The sequence below is a fragment of the Protopterus annectens genome, chromosome 6.part0 (assembly GCF_019279795.1).
Source record: "Protopterus annectens isolate FY-2018-M chromosome 6.part0, PAN1.0, whole genome shotgun sequence".
Classification (NCBI taxonomy): Eukaryota; Metazoa; Chordata; order Ceratodontiformes; family Protopteridae; genus Protopterus; species Protopterus annectens.
This window is the reverse complement of record NC_056737.1, coordinates 792,206,930-792,229,457: the sequence shown is the minus strand read 5'-3', so window position 1 is coordinate 792,229,457 and position 22,528 is coordinate 792,206,930. Positions and strand designations below refer to the sequence as shown.

The 22,528-nt window shown below is 40.6% G+C and overlaps 1 protein-coding gene across 1 annotated transcript in view; it reads right to left on the bottom strand.

The window, feature by feature from the left end:
- The window catches only part of LRRC9 (leucine rich repeat containing 9), a 3,097,114-nt gene that overhangs the window by 1,760,225 nt on the left and 1,314,361 nt on the right, over positions 1-22,528 (bottom strand). The window lies entirely within an intron of this gene.

Below are 22,528 nucleotides of genomic sequence, written 5' to 3'. Positions count from 1 at the left end.
TAAGGAAAGTACAGAAAGGTAAAAGCTTTTACTTGAGTATTGGAATGGGTAGAATAAGACAGGATACAATAGGATGTTTAAAAGTAAGCAGTAGAATGTAGAGAGGGGTGTAGTTACTAGATAAGTGAGAGCATTTCTTAGTAGTGTTGAGAACACTAAAAGCTTAAAGCTGGGAGAAAGTAAGATGTATGCACGAGACATGAGGAGCAGAAAGATCAGCTTGGGTAGTCACAGGAGCATAGCCAGTGGTTGGTTAGGTAGTGTTTTAGTTTAGTTTTAAACAGTGAGATGGAGGTTTGGGATGTCAGGTTGGGAGGAAGTTGGTTCCATATTTTACCAACTGAGTTGGAAAATATAGAGTCACCTGCAGTATTCTTAGATAGAGAGGTTTGAATCAGTATTTTACTAGATGAGCGAAGGTTTTTTAGGTTGTTATAGGGCTTTATAAGGGTAGAGAGCATAGGTGTATTATCAGGGTGGTGAAGGGCTTTTTGGGCTATAGAGAGCTGATAGTATTGAATTAGGTGGGGTAGCTCTAGCCATCCTAGGTGGTGGAGATTTTTGCAGTGATGAGTTTTATATGGGGAGGCCGTGGCAAATCTGGCAATGTTATTGTAGGTTGATGTAAGCTTATTGATGTTATATTTGGAAAGGTTCGTATATACAGGGGAAGCATATAGTAGTGTAGAGATGAGATGTGTTCTGGCTATGGTAGTTCTAGCTTCTGTAGTAAGGAATGATTTGATTCTGTAAAGCGAACCTAATTTTCTATTAGTTGCTTTTATGATTGAGTTAATATGAAAGTCAAATTTAAGTTGGTTGTCAATAGTTATGCCTAAGAGTTTGGTTGTTTGGTCAGGAGAGATAAGGGTGCCATTGTTAGAAGTAAGAGAGAAGTTAATAGAGGGGGACTGGTGTGTAGGTAAGAAGAGGAGCAGTTTAGTTTTCTTAGGGTTTAGAAGAAGACAGTGATTAGAGAACCATTGCTCTATGGTAGTAAAAGTTTTTTGGGTAAGGTAGTGTAAGTCATTTTGGTTGGAGGCAGAACAAATGATGGTGGTATCATCAGCGTATTGAATACAAGTAGTTAGTGGGGTGACAAGGTATAGGTCGTTGATAAAGATGGAAAATAAAAGAGGACCTAGGATGGAGCCCTGAGGGACACCTAGAGAGGTAGGTAGAAGCTCCGAAAGATTGTTGTTCCATAAAACTGCTTGTTTCCTATTTTGGAGATAAGAAGTAAACCAGTTTAGAGCAATGCTATCGAGAGAAAGGGATTTTAAGCGATGAAGGAGTAGTTGGTGATTCACCATGTCAAAAGCTTTTGACAGATCTACAAAGAAGGCTGATGAAAGAAGATTGTTGTTTCGGTTGTTATTAATGGAGTCAATAAAGGATAGTAAGGCTGTGGTGGTGCTATGGTAGGGACGAAATCCATGTTGGCAGTTTGCTAGGAGATTATTGTGAAGGAGGTGATTAAGTAGCTGTTTGTGGATGCATTTCTCCATTATTTTTGCTATAGGAGATAGCAGCGCAATAGGGCGGTAGTTAGAGTATTCAAAAGAATCACCACCTTTAAAGAGTGGGATGATGTGGGAGATTTTCCAGAGTGAAGGTATGGTACTTTCTTTTATGGTTCTGTTTATTAGTATAGAGATTGGGTAGGCAATAGCTTTAGCTCCTAGCTGGAGATATTCTGCTGGGATTTTGTCGGCTGAAGGTGTGGAAGGTTTAAGTTTTTGAAGTAGGTAAAGAATATATGAGGTGGGTATGGGTTTGAGATGAAATGGTGGTGGGGTGCAGTTAGGGTTACCTAGTAGAGCAGGGTCAGGGCTTTGTTGGTTGGCTAGATTGAGTATTGTAGAAGTAAAGAAGTTATTGAAGGCATTTGCAGTACTTAAGGAAGAGTCAGGTGGGAGCCTATTGGGCTGGGAGTTTCTACTTTGCCGGGGGATAGTAGTGTGTTAACTGAATTCCAGAATTTCTGTGGTTGGTGTTGGGAGGAACTTTGTAACTGGGTGCAAAAGTTTTTTTTATCTTGTATGATAGCTAGTTTAGTCATGTTTCTTTTTTGTTTGTAATTAAGGTGGTCAAGTGAGTCTTTAGTGGTACGCCATTTAGTCCAGGCTTTGTTCCTACTTATTATAAGTTGTTTAGTGTTACTTGTAAGCCATTTTGCTGTCCTGGATTTCATGCGTATAGAGCGCATGGGGGCATGATGATCAAGAATGGTAAGAAAGGTATGGTTGAAGTGGTTAACAGCGTCATCTAATGGCAGGGTTTGCAAAGGTGACCAGTTGACTAGGTTAAGTTCATATTGAAACTGATGGGAGTCAAAATGTTTTTTTCTGCGAGATAATCGGATAAGGGGAGGTTTTGCTATATTTGTTTTGTGCCTGATGATGTATGTTAGTGAGTGGCCACTAAGGTCATCTGGGAGGGTTCCTGTTGTGTATTTTTGTTGGGGACTATTTATTAGGATCCAGTCTAGTATGGTTCCTTTGTTATTGGTTTTATTTGTTCTAGTTGTTGAATTAATGGTTTGATGGAATCCATGGAGGTTAATATGGGTAGATGGATTCATTTGTTTACATGCGTTCCAATCAATATTAAAGTCACCTAATAATATAGTTTCTTGAGGGAGAGTAGTTGAGAACCAGTTAAGTAGGCCTTCTAATAAAGGAGGATTGTTGCCTGGGGGAAGGTAAGCACAGATAATATTCATAGTTTTGTGTGGGTTGAGGGAGAGTTTGGCTATAATAATTTCACTATTAGTGTCATTTGGAGGGGTGGAAATAGCTTTACATACTTCTAGTCCAGTTTTGTATAGAATGGCTACTCCGCCTCCTTTTTTTTTTGGGACGGTCTTGTCTTAGGATGTTATAGCCGGGGGGATAATGTCATTGTCTTTTATAGTAGGTTTAAGCCAGGTTTCAGTAAGGCAGAGGATGTCATATTGTTGGACTTCTAGTAGGGCATGAAGAGCTGGAACTTTGTTGCAAATGCTACGGATATTAAGATGAGCTATAGAGAAAGAATTGGGAGCTGGCTTGTGTGGTGTAGTCTTGGATTTTATAAGTTGGGAATTAAGGGGAGATACCAAGGTTTCAGGGCCTGGATTAGGGTGTATGTCCCCATCTCTTAATGACAAACTTTGTTTGAGTGAGGGGTTATAGTAGTAGATGTATTTTGAGAGTGTGAGAATAAGGTATTTAATGTGTGAGAGACGATGATATTTTGGTTCAAGATATGAGTTGTTGTATATGGGACAGAGATAGGTAGTGAGTGTAGTTGGGTGGGTAGTTAGGGTGTGTTTATGTGGAATGCTAACAGTGGAGCTTAGAGGTTGATCATAGTAGATTATGATATAGGTGGTGGAGAGAGAAGTTAATATGGATAGTAGAAGGAGTGGGAGGTGTGTGTGGGACATGTTTAGTTAAGTAAGAGACTATATAAATGTAAGGTATATGTTCAGAGAGGTAGTGTGTGGGTGTGGGTGGAGATAGATGGTGAATGGGTGGAGACAGGAAGAGTCAGCGATTGGTAAAGAATGTGGTGGGTGTGGTTATGTGGGGAATAAATGTAGAGGTCCCAGGGGCGGGTGAGATTTGGGGGCAGGGAGGGGAGCGGAGTGAGCCCGCAGGGCGAACGGAGTGGGAAGAGCCAAAGGAGTAGAAAAGTGCTGAGAGGAAACAATCAGCCAGGTAGAAGAAGCAGGTAAGTGAGACAGTGATAGTTTGACTAGTAGGAAGAAAATGAGTGTTAATTATGAGAAAAGCAGATGTACAGTAGACAGATCACAGAGGGAGGTAGATAGGCCAAGGGAAGGAAAATGTGTGTAATAGTGTAAAGCTCAAAGTAGAAGGCAGGAAAAGCAGTGAGCTTATAAGAGGTAGAGAGAGGGAGGAAGTATAGTAACAAGGTAGCTATGTAGTAGGCAAAAGTTAGAAGCAGGTTTATGGAAGGAGGTAATGGGAGTAGAACAGAACTGGCAGTAAGGAGAGCAAGAGCTATGTTAAGGGAGGAGAGATAGTGAAAGAAACAAGGGTACAGAGGCAACGTAGGAAAGAGGGTCTAGTTCTTAAGATAATGGGGATTGGTGATGGCTGCTGGTAGTCCTGGACAGGTTGGTAGGCTAGGCACGCAGTTACAGAGTATAGGGTAATATCTAGGTTTTACATACATAGGCAGTCTTTTCTTTAGGTAGGACGATAGACAGGCTTAATGTCTGGTTGAAGGTAGTGGACCCAGTTCTGGACACAGCTCGACTCCGCCAGTAGGGCCAGGAGTCCTATATTAGTGGTAGCTTGGTCCCGATAAAAGGGGAACAGATTTCTGGATGGGAGAGAGAGATATAGAAGGGAGAATAAGAAGTTACTATAAACATAAACAAAATACTGAAGTAGAATGGTTAGCTAAGCACTATGAGAAATAAACATGTCCTTAAGCAGTACAAAAACATACTAATAGCCTATTCCTATGTAGATGTGGCTAACATAATTAACTAAGCATTTGTGAGAAATAAAACATGCCTTTTAGCAGACAAAACACACTTTAAAACACATTTCTATGTAGATGTGGCAAAAAAGTTAGGAGCGCTATGCTCTATAATGGCGATTAGTTATTCGCTAAAACACTGCTAACAAGCACATCTAAGACAGCAGTTTAATAGACTTTAAACACTATAGCAGCAATCTAACTCACTTTAAACACTATAGCATTTCCCTATACAGTTGAACAAACATGTACAAGTGGCAAACAGTTAGGAGCGCTTTGTTCTATGCTGGCGATTAGTTATTAATGCTAAACGCTGCTAACAAGCAAATCTAAGAAAGCAATCTGACATCTGTCCTCTAAGCATGGCGGCAAGGTTGCCTGGAACAGAATTTCTCCAACTGTCTGTTTTGAAAAGAGGTGAACAGATCTGTCTGAGGCGTGCCTTACATCTGGACTAGATCCTGAAACACCACTACCATGAGCTTCCACTTGTGCAGGTCTGCCCATGATCTTCTTAGTCTGTATGTCATAATGTAGTGCTTTGACAAGATATATGATGACTGAAGAGTCAGAGAATACTTTGAAGCCAGCTTCCAAGCCATCACTGCCAACCAGTACAGAGGATAAGACACTGTAATCCCTTACTTGTTGAGGTACCACATCACTGTGATGTCATCTGTAACCAACAGAAGAGGACTCAGGGTTCATAGGTGGTGAAGAACATTTAAGGCATGAATCATCACCAAGATCTCCTTGATACAGACGTGCTTCCATGTGTCCTTGTGTACCCATGTCACTTGCATTTTGTATCCCCATAGACACAGTTCTCCAAGCAAAGTCATATGAATCCATCTAGACAGATTACATTGGCACTGGAGTGGTGAAAGGAAGACCTGGATTGATACTCATCTTTTCTCTCCACAAGTATAACTTTTGTCTGATGAAGAGCAGCACCAGATGAAGGTGCTGGGTCCAACAATTTCATACATGTCACCAAATGTTCCTCTTGTGCAGACAGACCAGTGGTATCAAGAGAATCATGGACACCATCAGTCCCAGAATTTTTAGGAATTCTATCACTGAGGCAGTACTCCCCTTGGAAAATTCTAGAAATACTGTCTGGTAAAGACAGGACGTTATCTTTGCAGAAAGGCCATTCTCTTGTTGGAATCAATTAAGCACCCTAGAAAGACAAGTCTTTGTGAGGGTGTTAGACACAACTTTAGAAATTTCAACTTGAACCCTAGATGGGAAGGTAAGGCCAAGAACTTCTCTTGTGATTCCAAACATCTGGACGCATACTCTGCACAGATCAGCAAGTCATCAAAGTATGGAAAAAATGTGGATGCCTAGAGTCAGACAGTGGGCCACTACCACAACAAGGCATTTGGTAAACACTTGAGGTGCTGTGGATTGCTCAAAAGGCGGTATAAAAACTGACAGTATGAACCAGACACAACAAATCTCAGGTATTTCCCGAACCGATGGGTAATGGGAATATGATGATCTGCATCTTTCAGGTCTCACCATGGAGCAGTGGTCCATTAACGGGGAAGCACTGTCTGCAGGGTCTGTATTTTGCACTTGAGGACCTAGACAAATGTATTGAAAAAAAAGGAAAGGTCCAACACTGGTCTCCGTGACAGCTCTTTTTTGGAAACCAGAACAATTCTGGAGTAGAAATCACTCATTCTTTCCGAAGGAGGGACTGGTTCTATATCCTCTGAGTCCAGCATTCACTGGAGAATAGTAGGGGAAACAAATCTTGAGCATGTAATCATACAAACCTTCTCATAACAGTCCCATTTATCAGCTTCTTTGGAAGCGGTATCAGCTGAATCATAAGCACACTTAAATGAGTTTTTGATGACTTGAGACAAAGAGCAATAACGAAATTCATAGAAGAGTTTTACTCAGAAGAAGGGGAAGTGGTTATAATATTCCTCATAATCTCAAAAACAGTCAAAACAAAAACTTTAACATGCGAGTTTGATAATTAAGAATTCTAAGAATAAATGTGGGAGAAGTATACAATTTAATCCCCAAATCTATAAAACTCTTTGCATCCTTATGGAGGGTTAGCATTTCCAAATGTTTAGCCACAGCAGGATTTTCCAAATACATCACTGTAGGGTCAGATCTGGGATTAGAAAATAAAAATGTGAAGGATTAAGGAACTTTATACAACCTATCTGCATTCTTAGGAGCTGCAGGCTGGATGGCAGTCATGTTACAGACTACAATAAAAACATCCTCTAAAGCTAGAAGTACAGGAGTGGATTGTGTAAATTCCAGCCATAATGAATCATAATATTTTTTCAAGAATAATAGAATTTCATTATGTTCTTACTAAAACAACTACTTCATCTCAGATATGGTTGCAGAAAAATAAAATTCTTCTAAGGGACCATCAGAAGAAACACTCTCCTCAGAATCTAAGTAAGTCACCCGAGGAGAAAAAAAATAGAAGCTGTTCCCTAAAAATAATTTCCCATTTAATTTTATTCAGGATACTAATATTTATTTAGTGACATTGCAGCCACTCCTGAAAGACTTGCTGTTTGGTCAACATTACCCATTTGTATTAATAATATTAATTTCATTCAGTATAACTGGGTACCCTTGCAAGAGCCTTAGAGTAGCCAGCTTTGGAGTGTCTGGTAGTGGTGTAAAGTACAGTTTTGTACCTACCATAAATGTAGATGTTCGAAGATCCACATTGCTGCAGTCCTTACTTATGGGTAGTCCGCTGTCCTCGGTCGGCCCGAATACCAAAGTATTAGGCTGACGTCGGTCATGGGCGCTCAGATCTGACATCAGAGCGTCAGGGTACAAAAGCGCATGACCGACGTCATATCCTCAGTCTTTTCTTGCCCCAGATGTCAGAAGGCCCTAAAAAGAAAGGCCACAGCCAAAAACAGAATACCCCCCAAAAACAGGCCCAACAACAACCATCACCCAAACCATATAACCATGCCAAACTACAGTGGGGAAGGAGGGAGGGTAAATTGGACTGCAGCAATGTGGATCTTCGAACATCTACATTTATGGTAGGTACAAAACTGTACTATGTTCTTCATCTCACATTGCTGCAGTCCTTACTTATGGGTAGAATCCCAAAGCAACGGGAAAGGGAGGATGGCAAAATCATAAAGCATTAGGGGCTGCTAAAATGCCCTGCAATATTGCAGTGGCAAATCCAGCCCTAGACTTAGAATAAAGAGGAAGGTGGTAATGTTTAGAAAAAGTATGTACTGAACTCCAAGTAGCTGCTTCCAAAATATCTTTTGTAGCTACCCCCCTTAGAAAGGCAGTAGAGGTAGCAGTAGCTCTAGTGGAATGCGGTCTGATTCCAGCCGGAATCTCCTTACCATGATGGGAATAACAGAAAGAAATACAAAACCCAATCCACTTAGAAATAGTTTGTTTTGAAACAGGTTTACCCTGAGAACCCAAAGCAAAAGAAACAAACAACTGCTGAGACTGTCTGAACTCCTTGGTTCTGCTCAAATAATAATGCAACTGCCTGTGAATATCCAAAGTATGCAAAATCTTCTCCCCTTTATTTTGGGGGTTTGCATAAAAAGTAGGCAAATGAATAGTTTGGTTTAAGGCCACACTAGAAACCACTTTAGGCATAAAGGAAGGATTAGTACGCAAAGATACCCTATCCTTATGAAAAATCAGGAAAGGCTCCACTGCCATAAGGGCCTGTAATTCAGAAACCCTTCTTGCAGAAGTAATGGCCAACAAAAAAGCAGTTTTCCAAGACAAATACTTTAACTCGGCCGTAGCTGCAGGCTCAAAAGGTTGTAGAGTAAGTTTTTCCAACACAAAATTGAGATCCCAAGCAGGAGTAGGAGCTCTACGTGGGGGTCTTATGTTCTTTGCCCTCTAAGAAATTGCTTAAACAAAGGATGAGAGAATAAAGGAGGGTCACAATCATAGTGAGCAGAAATGGCTGCAGCATGAATCTTTATAGAGGAGAAAGACAAACCTTTGTCCAGTAACTCAGTAAGATATTGAAGAGATGCACTTAAATTAGGCTTGGAAACATCAAAATCCTTCTCTTTGCTCCAAATAAAAAATCTCCTCCATTTATCAGCATAAACTTTCCTTGTACTAGGCCTTCTGGCCTCCAAAATAACATTCAAAACTTGTTGTGGCAGCCGAGACCCTCCAGGGTCTAAAACAGAATATGCCAAGCTGTTAGATGCAGAGACTGAATCCTGACATTGAGGAAGTGACTGCCCTCCTGAGACAAAAGATGCGGAATTAAAGGTAGAGGCCATGGAGGCTCCCTTACTAAACTCCTCAGAAGTGGGTACCAGTGCTGTCGAGGCCAATCCGGTGCTATCAGAATCATGGATGGTTTGTCTTGTCTGGCCTTCAAGAGTACCTTGGGGAGGAGAGGCAGAGGTGGAAAGGCATAGACATGAAGATTGTTCCAACTGAATGATAGAGCATCCACCTTCCAAGCTGTGTGATGAAACCTTTTGTGCAAAACTTTGGCAACTGGTAATTTAGTGGAGAAGCAAACAGATCTATGTCTGGAGTCTCCCATAACACTGTCAACTGCTGGAATACATGAGGATCCAATTTCCACTCGTGAGGATCCACTATCTGTCTGCTCAACACATCTGCTAAGGAGTTCTGTGCTCCTGGCAGAAACCTTGCTTGAAGATTGAGGTGTAAACTGAGAGCAGTCTCCCACAAAATCATCGCTTGCCTGCAAAGTGGGTATGAATGGGTTCCCCCTTGCTTGTTGATGTACCACATGACAGTAGTGTTGTCTGTTTGAATCAACACCTGCCCTGGGTGAAGTAAATCCTTGAAAGCCCTTAATGCAAACTGGACTGCTAACATCTCCTTCAAGTTGATATGCAAATGTTGAAGTCTGACAGGCCACGTGTCTTGCACCCATTTTCCATTGAGGTGTGCTCCCCAAGCCTTGTCCGAGGCATCTGTCGTTAGAATCTGACTCGCCTCTGGTCGGGTCACAGAGAGTCCCTTGTTTAGGTGACATTCCTGAGCCCACCACAAAAATTCCTTCTGAATGCAAGGTATTATCTGAATGACAGTGTCTAGATCTTGGCAGTGTTGTGTCCATACATTTTGAGATACCATTGAAGCTTCCTCATATGCAGTTTGGCATTGGGAAGCACCAGAATACAAGATGCCATGAACCCCAAGGCTTGAAGGACTGTCCTTGCAGTCAGCCTGGACTGTAGAGACATTTGATGGAAATAAAGAGAAAGGCTTCTTTGTTTGTCCGGGGTCAAAAAAGCCATCTGGGAAGCTGTATTCAGTCTCACACCCAGAAAGCACATGTCCTGAGAGGGTACTAGACTGGACTTTGTTTCGTTCACAGAATACCCTAGGCATCTTAACACTACCATCACATATTGTAGATGATGAAGAAGTTCGTCTTTGTCTTGAGCAATAATCAGGCAATCGTCCAAATAAGGATAAATCTGTATTCCTCTTAACCTGAAAAAGGCTATCACTGGAGCCAGAACCTTTGTGAACACTCTGGGCGCAGTAGATAAGCCAAAGGGCAATGCAGAGAACTGATAATGTAAATTTCCAGCTCGAAAACGCAGGTACCTCCTGCAACTGGGCCTGATAGGAACATAAAGATAAGCCTCTTTGAGATCCAGAGTTACCATCCAGTGGTCTTTTCCCAACAGAGGTAAAAGCTGTTGTAACGTCAGCATCTTGAACTTTGGAATGTCCAGATAAGTGTTGAGGATAGATAAATCCAAAATCGGTCTCCACGTGTTCCCTTTCTTTGGAACTAGGAACAGGCAAGAATAAAATCCTAGGCCCACTTCTGACAGAGGAACTGGCTGTATAGCTCCTATTTGAAGAAGTAAAGAAATCTGTTTGTGAGCCTCTAACCTTTGCCGAGGAGGAACATCTGGCATGCCTTTGAAAGGAGGCAATGTATGGAAATAGAACTTGTAGCCTCGGTTTATAATGTCCAATACCCATTTGTCCTGGGTGACTAAAAGCCAGTTTTGCTTGAAAAGAGCTAACTTTCCTCCCAAAGGAGCTGCCAGACAAGAGGAATCTGGCAGCTGAAAATGCAGGTCATTGGGCCTGTTTACGAAAGGACTGGCCCCTGCCCTCACCTGCAGACTGTGCAGGCGAACTCCATGTTCTAGGTCTGAAGGAACTCTGAGCTCTGCCCCTACCATGTCTAGATCTGCCCCTAGACTGAGAATCAGAAGAAGGGTAAGTCCATCCTTTTAGTAGGCCAATTTCTACTAAACTTTGGAGGTTGCACCTGCAAAAAATCTTTAACAGTCTGCATAGACTTAGCCTTGTCCTCCATTTTCTTTAATACAGACTCTACAGGAGGACCAAACAAAACTTCAGACTGTAAAGGGGCATCCAGAATTCTAGTCTTAACATGCTCAGACAAATTCTGATCCTTAAGCCAGGCGTGCCTTCGAATAACTGAACCAGTGGCAGCCACCCTAGAAGAAGCCTGTAAAGCATCAAAGCCACACTGTAAAGAATGCTTGCCCACCTGTTCAGAGACATGTACCAAATCCTGCAGTTCTTTACACTCAATACCCTCTGCCAAAGCATCCACTTTAGATTTTAGCTGAGAAAGGAGGAAATTCTGATATTTCAACATATGAAACTGGCAATTTAAAGCCCTCATAGCTAACGAGAAGAGGTATACACCTTCTTACCCCATCTATCCAAAGCTCTAGCTTCCTTATCTAGAGGAACCGGATTTTTACAACAGAAGCTCTAACCCCTTAGGCCCCTGACTAATAGTTTCTGGGTCTGCCCTAGGACTTTTATACAGATATTTATGAGCCTCAGGCACCCTGTAATACCTGTCTGGTTTGACTGGCGCAGGAGGCACAGAATCTGGATTAAGGGAAGCCTCCGAGAAAACATCTTGAACAACATCCAAAACTGGAGGTATAGCTAAGGGTCTATGCTGTGGTAAAACAAAATTCCCTAAGCCTTTTCCGAGAATCAGAGAAATCCTGTCCTTCCCACTTAAAATGCTCCCTCATGGAATGTAAAGTTTCTGAAAAGAAAAATCCTCAGGAGGAGAAGCAGAAGGAGTGGAATCCTCTGCATCAGAATCCGAATAAGGAGGAAAATCTTGAATGTCTTCCACAGAAGACTCTGAATCATCTGAGGCCTGCTCCAAACTTTCCAACTCTAGCTCTACCCTGGGCCTCTTATCAGGAGGGGGCATAGAACCTCTAATTAAAGTAATCAAATCTTCTGCCATTTTAAGCATGTGCTTTTTAGGCACTGACCCTGAGGAACCAGGACTGACACCAGAGGAAGGCAAAACAGACCTGCCCTTAGAAGGAGCTTTAGAAATAGTAGCAGAAGGCCTAACCACCCTAGGCCCAGTAGGGAGAATAGTAACCTGTGAGGCCCCTTCAGCCTGACCTGAGTCCTGTGAAGCCACCTCTTGCAAAATCAAAGTTTCCCCCTGAGTCTCAGCAGAAACTTCAGCCGGATCCACCTGTTCCCCTGTAGCTTCTAATGGACCGGCGTCCAAAACGGAAGAATCATCCTGCCTAGGCTTCACAGATTTGTCTTTGCGCTTCTTAGTGGAAGCGGGCGTCGGAGGATCCGACGGCATATTATAATTACACCGCTTGCCAAAGACTAACCTAGCGCAATCTAACCTCCGTTTTATAGTGCGCTTATTGAACCTAGCACAAAACCGACACCCGACTACGTCGTGCTCCGGTCCCAAACAAGGAATACAAAGTGAGTGGTAATCCCTATGCGGTATCTGTTTCCCACAAGAAATACAATTATTCACTTTTTCTGACATCCGGTAAATAACTGAGGCAAGAAAAAACAAAAATATTCCCCAACGGGGTACTTAGCCCAACTTGGTATCGGTCTGAAACTCCGAATTCGAAAAATTTCAGAACGCCGAACGGCACTTGCAACGCTGCTTCTGCATCGGACCATGCGGCAAAAAAGACTGAGGATATGACGTCGGTCATGCGCTTTTGTACCCTGACGCTCTGATGTCAGATCTGAGCGCCCATGACCGACGTCAGCCTAATACTTTGGTATTCGGGCCGACCGAGGACAGCGGACTACCCATAAGTAAGGACTGCAGCAATGTGAGATGAAGAACATCTACCTTACAGTCTGGGCAGAAGGGGGCATAGCTAGTAAATCTGTGAGAGCCTTTCCGAGGTGTGTGTGTGTGTGTGTGAAAATTAAATCTTAAAGAGAGTGTGTGTGTCAGCTGCTTGGAGCAGGGACACAAAGCACTGGTTTCACAGAAAGAGTGGTGGAGAACTTGGTTTGGACAGTCGGCTGAGGTCTCAACTCTATTGTTGTGCCAGTGGGGAGTCTTACTGGAGACCTGGATGGAGACAGAGAAATCCTGACCTTGGACTGTGTTCCCTGTGTGCTCTTAAGTGAAGTTGTGCTTGATGCAGAGAAATGCATCTGGAAATACTGGGTGTATCCATTTTTGTTCCAAGTGAATGTCCCTCGCCAGTATCAGTAGTGAGGATTCAGGCTCCTTGATTTCTGTCCCAGAGTCGGGACATCACATACTGGTGACCAGTGGTGTGGATATTAACTGAACTTCTGTAGTCCAGAAAACAAGAAACAGAGTCAACATGAGAGGGAGATGCTGACTCTTCCCCAGGGTCATGGAGGTAAAGGGGAAGGAAATAACTGAACCTCAGAAGCAATAAAGGTCAGTACATTTCTTCAAAAATTTACAAAAGGTGATAATTTTGACAGTTTTATTCATATATTTGAAAAGTCTCTAAACAGTATAATGTTGACAAAGGGCTCTGGGTCTGGTTCCTGACCTGCTTACTACATGGTAAAGCTGTAACTGCTGTTTCAAAATTGTCTGATATTAATTGTTTAAACTACGATGGAGTAAAGAAATGTTTACTTAAATGTTTTAAATTAACATCTGATGCTTACAGAAAAAAAGTTTTGTGAGCATAGACACAAGACAGATGAAAGTGTGTGTGATTATATTGCTGAGTTAGGCACATATTTTTATAGGTGAGTGAGTGGGTGGTCAGGTCACCACTTTTGAAGGGCTGGCAGACCTTTTGGTGAGGGAACAAGCCTTTAGCACTTTGCCTGAGAACATAAGAATCTGGTTGGCAAACAGCGAGTGTAACTCTGCAGATGAGCTGAGGGGAAAAAGGGAATCTCTACTTAGCAATCAGAGCATCACTGCACAGGAAGAGGATACCCAGTGCTGCACATGGATATAAGAGAACCCATGGTGGGCAGCCTAAACCACCAGAGTCCACCACTAACATGGGAAGCCACTAGTTTAAATACATGGCCATGATCAAGGGTTAAAGGTTTTAAATGTAACCAGTGGGGCCATGTATCATATATATGCCCACTGAGAAAGTGGGGAACAAAAGGTGTGGCAGTAGGCAAATGGGAATAACAGTATGCCAGTGGTAAGCTGTCTGGAAACAACAGTGGCACCAAACTATCACCAGAGTTTATATCTGATCTTAGTGGATGGAAAACAGGCCTCTGCTAAGAGAGACAGCCTCTGATATAACCATTGTGAAGCCTGTAGTGATTAAAGAGGAGCAGTACTTGCTTGGGCAGTCCACGCCAGTCAGAGCTTTAGGAAGGACCTCATTTCCAAATGCCTTTGGCCAGGATTCACCTTGACTGGGAGGGTGGAAAAGGAAGCAAGCAGGTAGGTGTGTTTGATGATATCCCTGCAGATGTCCCTATAGGGAATGATTTTGATAATGCAGTAGCTTGTGTGCATGCAGTTACACACAGTAAGGCTTAGAGAGAGGCATGTGGGGCTGGTAGCCTGGGGGAGACCCAGACAGACCCCACACCTGAAGCCAGGGCTGGTGAGGTGGCTATTTCAGGGAGGGAGCCACCCTGTAGCAGTGAGCCTGAAGGCGAGCCACAGCTGCTGGTAGATACTGATGTTCCCTTGGACAGTGTGACTGCAAGGGCAGAAATGTGTGGTAGTACCCAGGCTGAAAGTGAGGAACTGCTCTCAGAAGATACCAGACTTCCTGTGGAAGTGGAGCTGGTAAGAGTTACAAAGACAGAGTTCAGACAGGCTCAGCTTTCGGACCCTATGCTAAAAGGCTTAAAATAGGTAGCTAGGGAGGTGCTTGACCCTCAAGGAAAAGAGGAGTCTGTACACTAGAAAAAAGGGTTAATGTATAGAGAATGGACCCCTGAGGGAGGGCTAGAGGGTGAGGTAATACAGCAGTGGGTAGTGTCTAGAGCCTACTGTCAACCACTTCTAGCCATAGCCCCCAATATTCCTTTTGCAGGTCATATGGGCATAAAGCATACCAAGAGATGTATTATGCAGAACTTTTACTGGCCTGGGATTGCAAGGTATGTAACAGGGTACTGCAGGAAATGTGAGCAGTGCCAAAAACGCAGGTAAGGTGGGAGACTAGGTAAAGGCTCCTTTGATGCCTTTGCCTGTGACTGAGGAGCCTTTTTCAGAGGGTGGCTATGGATATTGTGGGGCCTCTGAGTACCCCAAGTTCCACAGGGAAGAAGTAGATCCTGGTGGTAGTAGATTATGCTGCTAGACACCATGAAGTGATTGGCACTGTCCTCCATCAAGGCAGAGAAGCTGGAAAATGCTTTGTTAGAGATTTTCAGCAGGGTAGGTTCCCCAAGAGAAATACTGACCGACAGAGGTGAGAATTTCATGTCAGACCTGCTGGGCTTGTCTGTGGAAGCGCTGTGGGTGAAGCACCTAAAAAACTCCCTACCACCCACAGATTAATGGTCTTGTAGAGAGGTTAATCTCTACACTAAAGACCATGCTATGGGCTTTTGCAGACCAGTTTAAGAGAGAGTGGGACAAATATTTGCCCCATCTTCTGTTTGCATACAGAGAGGTATTCCAGGAATCCACAGGTTTTTCACCCTTTGAGTTGTTGTATGGGCATAGGGTGAGGGGGCCTTTAGATTTGATGCATGTTGAGTGGGAGGGTGAGTATGAATCCCACAAGGAGTTTGTTGTGGCATATGTCCTAAATCTCAGGACAGGGCTTAGGGAGCTCAAGGGCTTGGCCCAGGAGAACCTGGCAGGAGCCTAACAGCAGAAAAAGGTCTGGTATGACAGGAATGCTCGAGTCCGAGAGTATGCTGTGGGACAGCAGGTTATGTTTCTCATTCCTGTCAGAGATAATAAACTGCAGGCAGCATGGGAGGGACCCTTCAAAGTGGTATGGAAGGTCAGTTATGTTAACTGCATGACAGAAATGCTAGGAAGGAGGCAGGGGCACAAATTATACCAAGTTAACATGTTACCATGACAGGGAGGCCCTTGGGCTAAGTATCTACAATAGGTGGCAGGAACAGTTTAAAGGGGATCTATGGCTATATCGAGCCAGCCAGCAAAATGCCAAGTTACAAAGGTGGTGCCTAGGGTTGCAGGCATATGACATGACAATGCATCACTGTGGGGGGGGGGGGTCAGCAATGCCACTGCAGATGGGTTCTCAAGACAGGTTATGGGTTAATGTATTCCCAGACAGGCTCATTCCTCTCAAGCCATGCTTCTCAAGGGTCACTTGTAAAACTAGCCTGAGTCTTCAAAGGGGAGGACAGATGTGATGATGCGAGGTATTGCCAGCTCTTTGAAGTCGGCTTGGGATATAAAAAGACCTATGCAAACACACCCAAGCAAAGATCCTAAACCTAGTGGATATGGTTGGATGCTTTGCAGCCATATACGTTTGTTTTCTTGTAAATTCCTGTTCCAGTCTTTCGCCCCAATCTTTTCTAACCTCATCTGATTGATTCTTGCAGTTACCATGCAGTATTTTACATAACCTACTAATTATACCTTTTTCAACAGCTGTTTCTGTTCTAAATTTAACTAAAAACTTTACCAACAAGACTTTCACTTAAAATTCCCTTATCTTCCTCTCTCTGACTGTACTTTCAGATCAAGTCCTGGTAGGAAAGGCAGTCTCTAGCCTGCAATCCAAATGTATTTTGGCCTCATCCCACACTATTGCCTTTCCCACTTGAGTTGTTTGCTGCCAATATCTTGGTTCCTTTGCCAGATTTCTCCATTAGATTGCAGGCCCCTTTTGCCTATTTTCTGTACCCCTACTTGCAGTCATTTCCTATTGGCAAAATCTCCTTTCTGTAGTCTTACACTGGCTTAGTTCCTAGAATAAATATTGTAATAAATCCATAATGCTGGTCAAGGAACATTCGTTCTCCATAACAAAATCCAAACCTCCACAATGAACCAAAAATGAAGAAAAAGGAAAACAAATGCAGGCCAACACAGGTTTATTAACGAAACACAGACAAAGGTTTACCTAGGTTTCGTCCACATAGGACTTCTTCAGAATACTGAAGTCACAATTAAAAAACATGTGTATATATATATATATATATATATATATACAACACCCATCAATCCAATTAAACAAAATTAATCAAATTTAAAGGTATACACATTGTCACTGCATACTAAAAAATGCCTACAATAGATACATAGAATGCAAACAACTTTTGAACATTCTGTTTAATACTGCCTACTAAACTAAATAAAAATATATAAATATATAAATATATATAAATAGAATATATAAATTGTTGCTAAAAATCTATACAACTATAAAAATGATAAATATAATGTAACATAAAATATTATATTAGTGAAAAATGTATATAAAAATCTGTAATGTAGAGCTGTATGTATATAAATAAAAATGTTTAAGTAAGAAAGAAATAAAAAATACAAAATACTAAATCCATAATAATGTTTGCACTACCGCCCTAAAATATGCTTCAATTTAAGATAGGGCTTAATAGAACTAAGTTGTTAATAACTATTGTCGCCCAGACTGTCATTTTGAAATTTCGGATTGTGGAAAGTGTGAGATGAGTGGGGGAGCCATTTCAGCAGTTGACACCACTAGGGATGTGGTTGCTGGACATGCGCGGCATGAAGGTACTCTGAATGCTTGTGGGTTCAGTCCAAAGTGTATTTTTGCACATCCAAAATGTGCTTTGACAAGTTGTGACATCATTAACAATCTAAGTTTAGAGTCCGATGCATGTGTGGATCACATAACGGACACCCAAGACATTGATGAATCTTCGTCATTTCCTAGTGTTTAGGTGATGATAAAATTCAACTGAATGACTCTTTACTTAATTTAAGTACTTATGATTTTGTCATTGACGACAATTGTGTTACTATTAATGACAATATTGAGTTAAATCAGCAACATGGCCCCCATATGGGGTTGTCTTCCCTCACTGACTCTATACTAACGTTATCAAATGAGTTAGATGTGAATAACCAAAGTATTCCTTCTAATGCTTCACTCAATTGTTCCTTGGATGACTTATTTGGTTGTGCAATGACAGAAGTTAATGTTAACACTTCCAATTATTTAAATTTTAATGCTAGTGTTGTTGATAATATTTATTTGGCTGACTTTGGTTCTAATGAGCCAACGGATGGGCTTTTGTGTAATCCCATTATTTTGGTAAATGATACACATGATTTTAAGCTATATAATTATTCAAGTGCTAATTTTAGTACGGAACATGTTAATCTTTTTTCTAAGGGTTTTAATTTTGTCCCATGTAGGAAAGGTAATTTAGTTGAAACTCTTATTGATTTAAAACTATTCACAAGGAAAATGAACTTACAGATATTTTTTGATAAAGCTAACCACTGTGACGACACTCAAAATAGTAGGGATATTTCTAAACCTAGTGTATTTAACCCACCCTTGAATCCCATGATAGCATTGTTTGACAGACTGTGTGAATTTGAAATTAGGGAACACTTCAAACAGTCCATGAGGAACATTCATTTGAATTTGACTAAAAATGAGCAGGATGTATTGCAAGATATTTACAGTACTGACAATATTAGAATAATGAAGCCAGATAAGGGCAACGGAGTTGTGATTATTGATAATAGCGACTACATTTGCATTATGATAGCGACTACATTTGCATTATGATGTCATTGTTGATGGAGGACAACTATGTGGAAACAAGTATTAATGAAATCAATATTGCATATAGGAAAATAGATTTATTATTGGAAGACATGTTATTTCAGGGTGAGCTGAATGAAGTTGAATTTGAGTATATGAATAACTCTCACCCTGCGGTTAGTGGCATTTTTGGGATTCTCAAAATTCATAAAGGATTGGATAATGTGCGTTTTAGACCCATAGTTGACGGCAAACGAAGTAAAGCAAGTTTTATTAGTCAATATTTGGACCACCACATGAAATTGGGAATTATCAAGTTTCCCTATATCACAAAGGATTCATGGCATTTTTTGGAAAGGATTAATGATTTTGGCATTAGTGACAATACATGCTTCTTAACCATTGATGTATGTAACTTTTTTTCGGTTATACCCCATGATACGGGTTTAAGTTGGCTAGAACAACAATTACATGCAACTGGAGTATATGAACAGGAACAAATTAATGTTATGGTTAAGTTGATGGAAATAGTCCTTCAAAATAATTTTTTATTTTTTGAGGGACATTACTTCAAACAGCAAACTGGGGTAGCCATGGGGGCAGCTTGTGCCCCGATTTATGCAAATTACATCATGGCCTTTTGGGAAGAGCATTATTTATTTTATAGTGAGTTTTACAAGTATGTCAAATTTTATTCACGCTTTTTGGATGATATATTTATCATTTGGGAAGGTGATACTGTGGTTTTGGAAGCATTTTTACATTATATAAATAATACTGTTTGGTTTTTGAATTTCACCCATGAGTTCAGCACACAGTCAATCACTTATTTGGATGTTAGACTAACTACTGATAGAGACAGTGGGTTAATTAAGTCTAATATATTTCGGAAATCAACGTTTTCTAATTCTTACCTACAGTTTGACAGTTGGCATCCTAAACATCAGAAAAGGGCTATTATTAAGGGACAAATGGTCAGAGCGGCCTGAATGGTTAGTGATTTCAGTGAATTTGTGGAAGAACTAAATTTTATGATCTCTCTATTTTTGAACAGAGGATATCCTGAGAGTTTATGTAAGGATGTTTTTAAGGAAATCAGAGGTAAAAGGGAGGCAGGTTTTTATCAACCTATAATAGGTGCAGGGGGACCTGTTTATCAAAAACCTGAATCAACTAACGGGTCACAGTTTTTGACCGTTAAGCCATTATTGTTTGTTTCAACATACAATGGGGACTCTGACATGATTAAGAAAATAGTTAATAAAGTTTGGGGTTTCCTACAGATGGACCATGAATTTAAGTCACACTTTTACAATAACCCTACGTTCATTTATTGTAAGGATTTTTCGTTTAAGGATATGTTTGAACGTTGTTCAATGTCTAGTAGGTTCTTCAGGAATAGGCCTTCTGGCACGTTTAAATGTGGTAGGTGTAAGGTCTGTTCTTGTATTTTAACAACCGGTAAGAGTTTCAACATCAATCATTGTTTTGTTTCAGTCACAGGTCACTTTGACTGTCATACTAATAATGTGGTATATCTTGCCAAGTGTCAGGACTGTGAAGCATTTTACGTAGGAAAAACTAGTAGATGTTTTAAGGATAGGGTAAGGGAACATCTTTTGGATATGAAACATCTCAAAACTACTAATGCCCTAGCTAGACATTTAATTGACAACATTGGTCACTCTTTTAAGTTTTGTGTTTTACAGCAGGTTAAGATTGACCTCCAAGGTAGGATTACAGATGCTCACTTGGATGTTTGTGAATTAAGGTGGCAGCTGAGATTAAATGCACACAATTATCAACGAGTTTAGTTCTATTAAGCCCTATCTTAAATTGAAGCATATTTTAGGGCGGTAGTGCAAACATTATTATGGATTTAGTATTTTGTATTTTTTATTTCTTTCTTACTTAAACATTTTTATTTATATACATACATCTCTACATTACACATTTTTATATACATTTTTCACTAATATAATATTTTGTGTTACAATATATTTATCATTGTTATAGTTGTTGTATAGATTTTTAGCAACAATTTATATATTCTATTTATATATATTTATATTCATATATTTATATATTTTATTTAGTTTAGTAGGCAGTATTAAACAGAATGTTCAAAAGTTGTTTGCATTCTATGTATCTATTGTAGGCATTTTGTAGTATGCAGTGACAATGTGTATACCTTTAAATTTGATTAATTTTGTTTAATTGTTTAATTGGATTGATGGGCGTTGTATATATATATATATATATACATATATATATATATACATGGTTTTTAACTGTGACTTCAGTATTCTGAAGAAGTCCTATGTGGACGAAACCTAGGTAAACCTTCGTCTGTGTTTCGTTAATAAACCTGTGTTGGCCTGGATTCGTTTTTCTTTTTCTTCATTTTTAGTTCCTAGAATAGATTGCTTCTTTTCCTCCATACATCTACAACCCATTTTTCCTATATTTACACATGGGGCTGGGGTGTCACTAACACTGACAATCATCTGGAGCCAAGGTGCACACCACCGAGTGGTTAGCCCTGCTGCAGCTGTTCTTCCTTACTACACACTTGCATGCACACTCACACCTATGGCTAATTTAGAGTGTCCAAGCCACCTACTGCCTATCTTTGCAATGTGGGAAGAAACTGGAGCACCTGGAAGAAAACCCATGCAAACACAAGAAGGACATGCAGACTCCGCACAGAAGGTACCATAGCTGAGAATCAAACTGGAGAACCTCTTGCTGTGAGGTAACCACACTATCCTCTGTGCCACCCCAATCCTTTCTGCTACTTTATGAATATAATTTTCTGTATGTTAGTTATTCTTCTTCTTAAGAATCTGCATAAATCCCACTCTCTATTTCAGTAACGTCCCCCTTGCTTCATCATTATCCCTTTCCACTTTGAATTATAATCTTCTGCTTATGTTACGTATATGAGCCTTAAACGGGTAGCTCTAAAATATCCCTTCAAATTGGGTAAATCTAAACCACCTTGTTCTTCTGGAAGGCTCAGCTTATTCCACTAAACTCTTGCCTTCTTTCCCTCCCAGAAAAATGTCTTCAATTCTTTATTAATTATTGTCCACAACTTCTCCTAGGGTTGATAAAAGTATGTCTGACTAATACAAGACTAATGTGACTAAATATTTCCACTGCTTGCATCTTACTATCCATATCCATAAATAAAAATTTCAAGTTTCTCAATTTTTGTATTATCTTTTTTAGTCTCTTCTCACATATCCTGGGCTGCCATAACAGAAGCTTCTTTAATCCATACTCCTAAATACTTCAGCTTATGTCCCCAAAAATATGGGTATTGCCGAACCACTCTGTGTGTGGGTACATAATTTATGGTTATAGCCTTTGTGTTATCTTCATTAATTTTATATGCCAAAAAGACATGAAGCTGTCTCAAAATGATCCATAACACTGAAATGTTTTTTTTTCTGGATTTAACAGGAATAAACTGTATTTCTGATTCCTTTATTTTCTGAGCCAATGGCTTTAAATATACAAAGCAAAAAAAGGATACCCTGCCTGGATCTTCTATTTAAACACAGTTTATCTGAGAGGAACCACCTCACTTTAATTCTTGCTTCCAATCCTTCATATATATCCCTCTAATTAATCGTAGTATTGTAACAGGGAATGCAAATGCTTCCATTACCCTACTCATAAAATTCCAACTTTCTCTGTCAAATGCTTTCAGTACATCAAGACCCACGAGCAACTGTGGCATTTTCTTACATTCTATTTCTCTATGGATCATCATTGTTCTATTACTGTTGTCAAATGTATCCCCTCCACAAAACCACAGTGATCCATATCTATCAATTTTGGCAACTCCTTTGCCATTCTTTTAATTAGTACAGACAAACACTTTATATTCATGGTTTAAATCTGAAATGTGTCTATATGGGCTTAGGCATGATGTGTCTTCACTTCTTTAAGTAAAATGCAACACCTTTTTTTTAAATTTTCTGCAGAAAAGACATCATTGTTCATTGTAAGACAGGTTGAAGGTAGCCTTTTCAACACGAGAG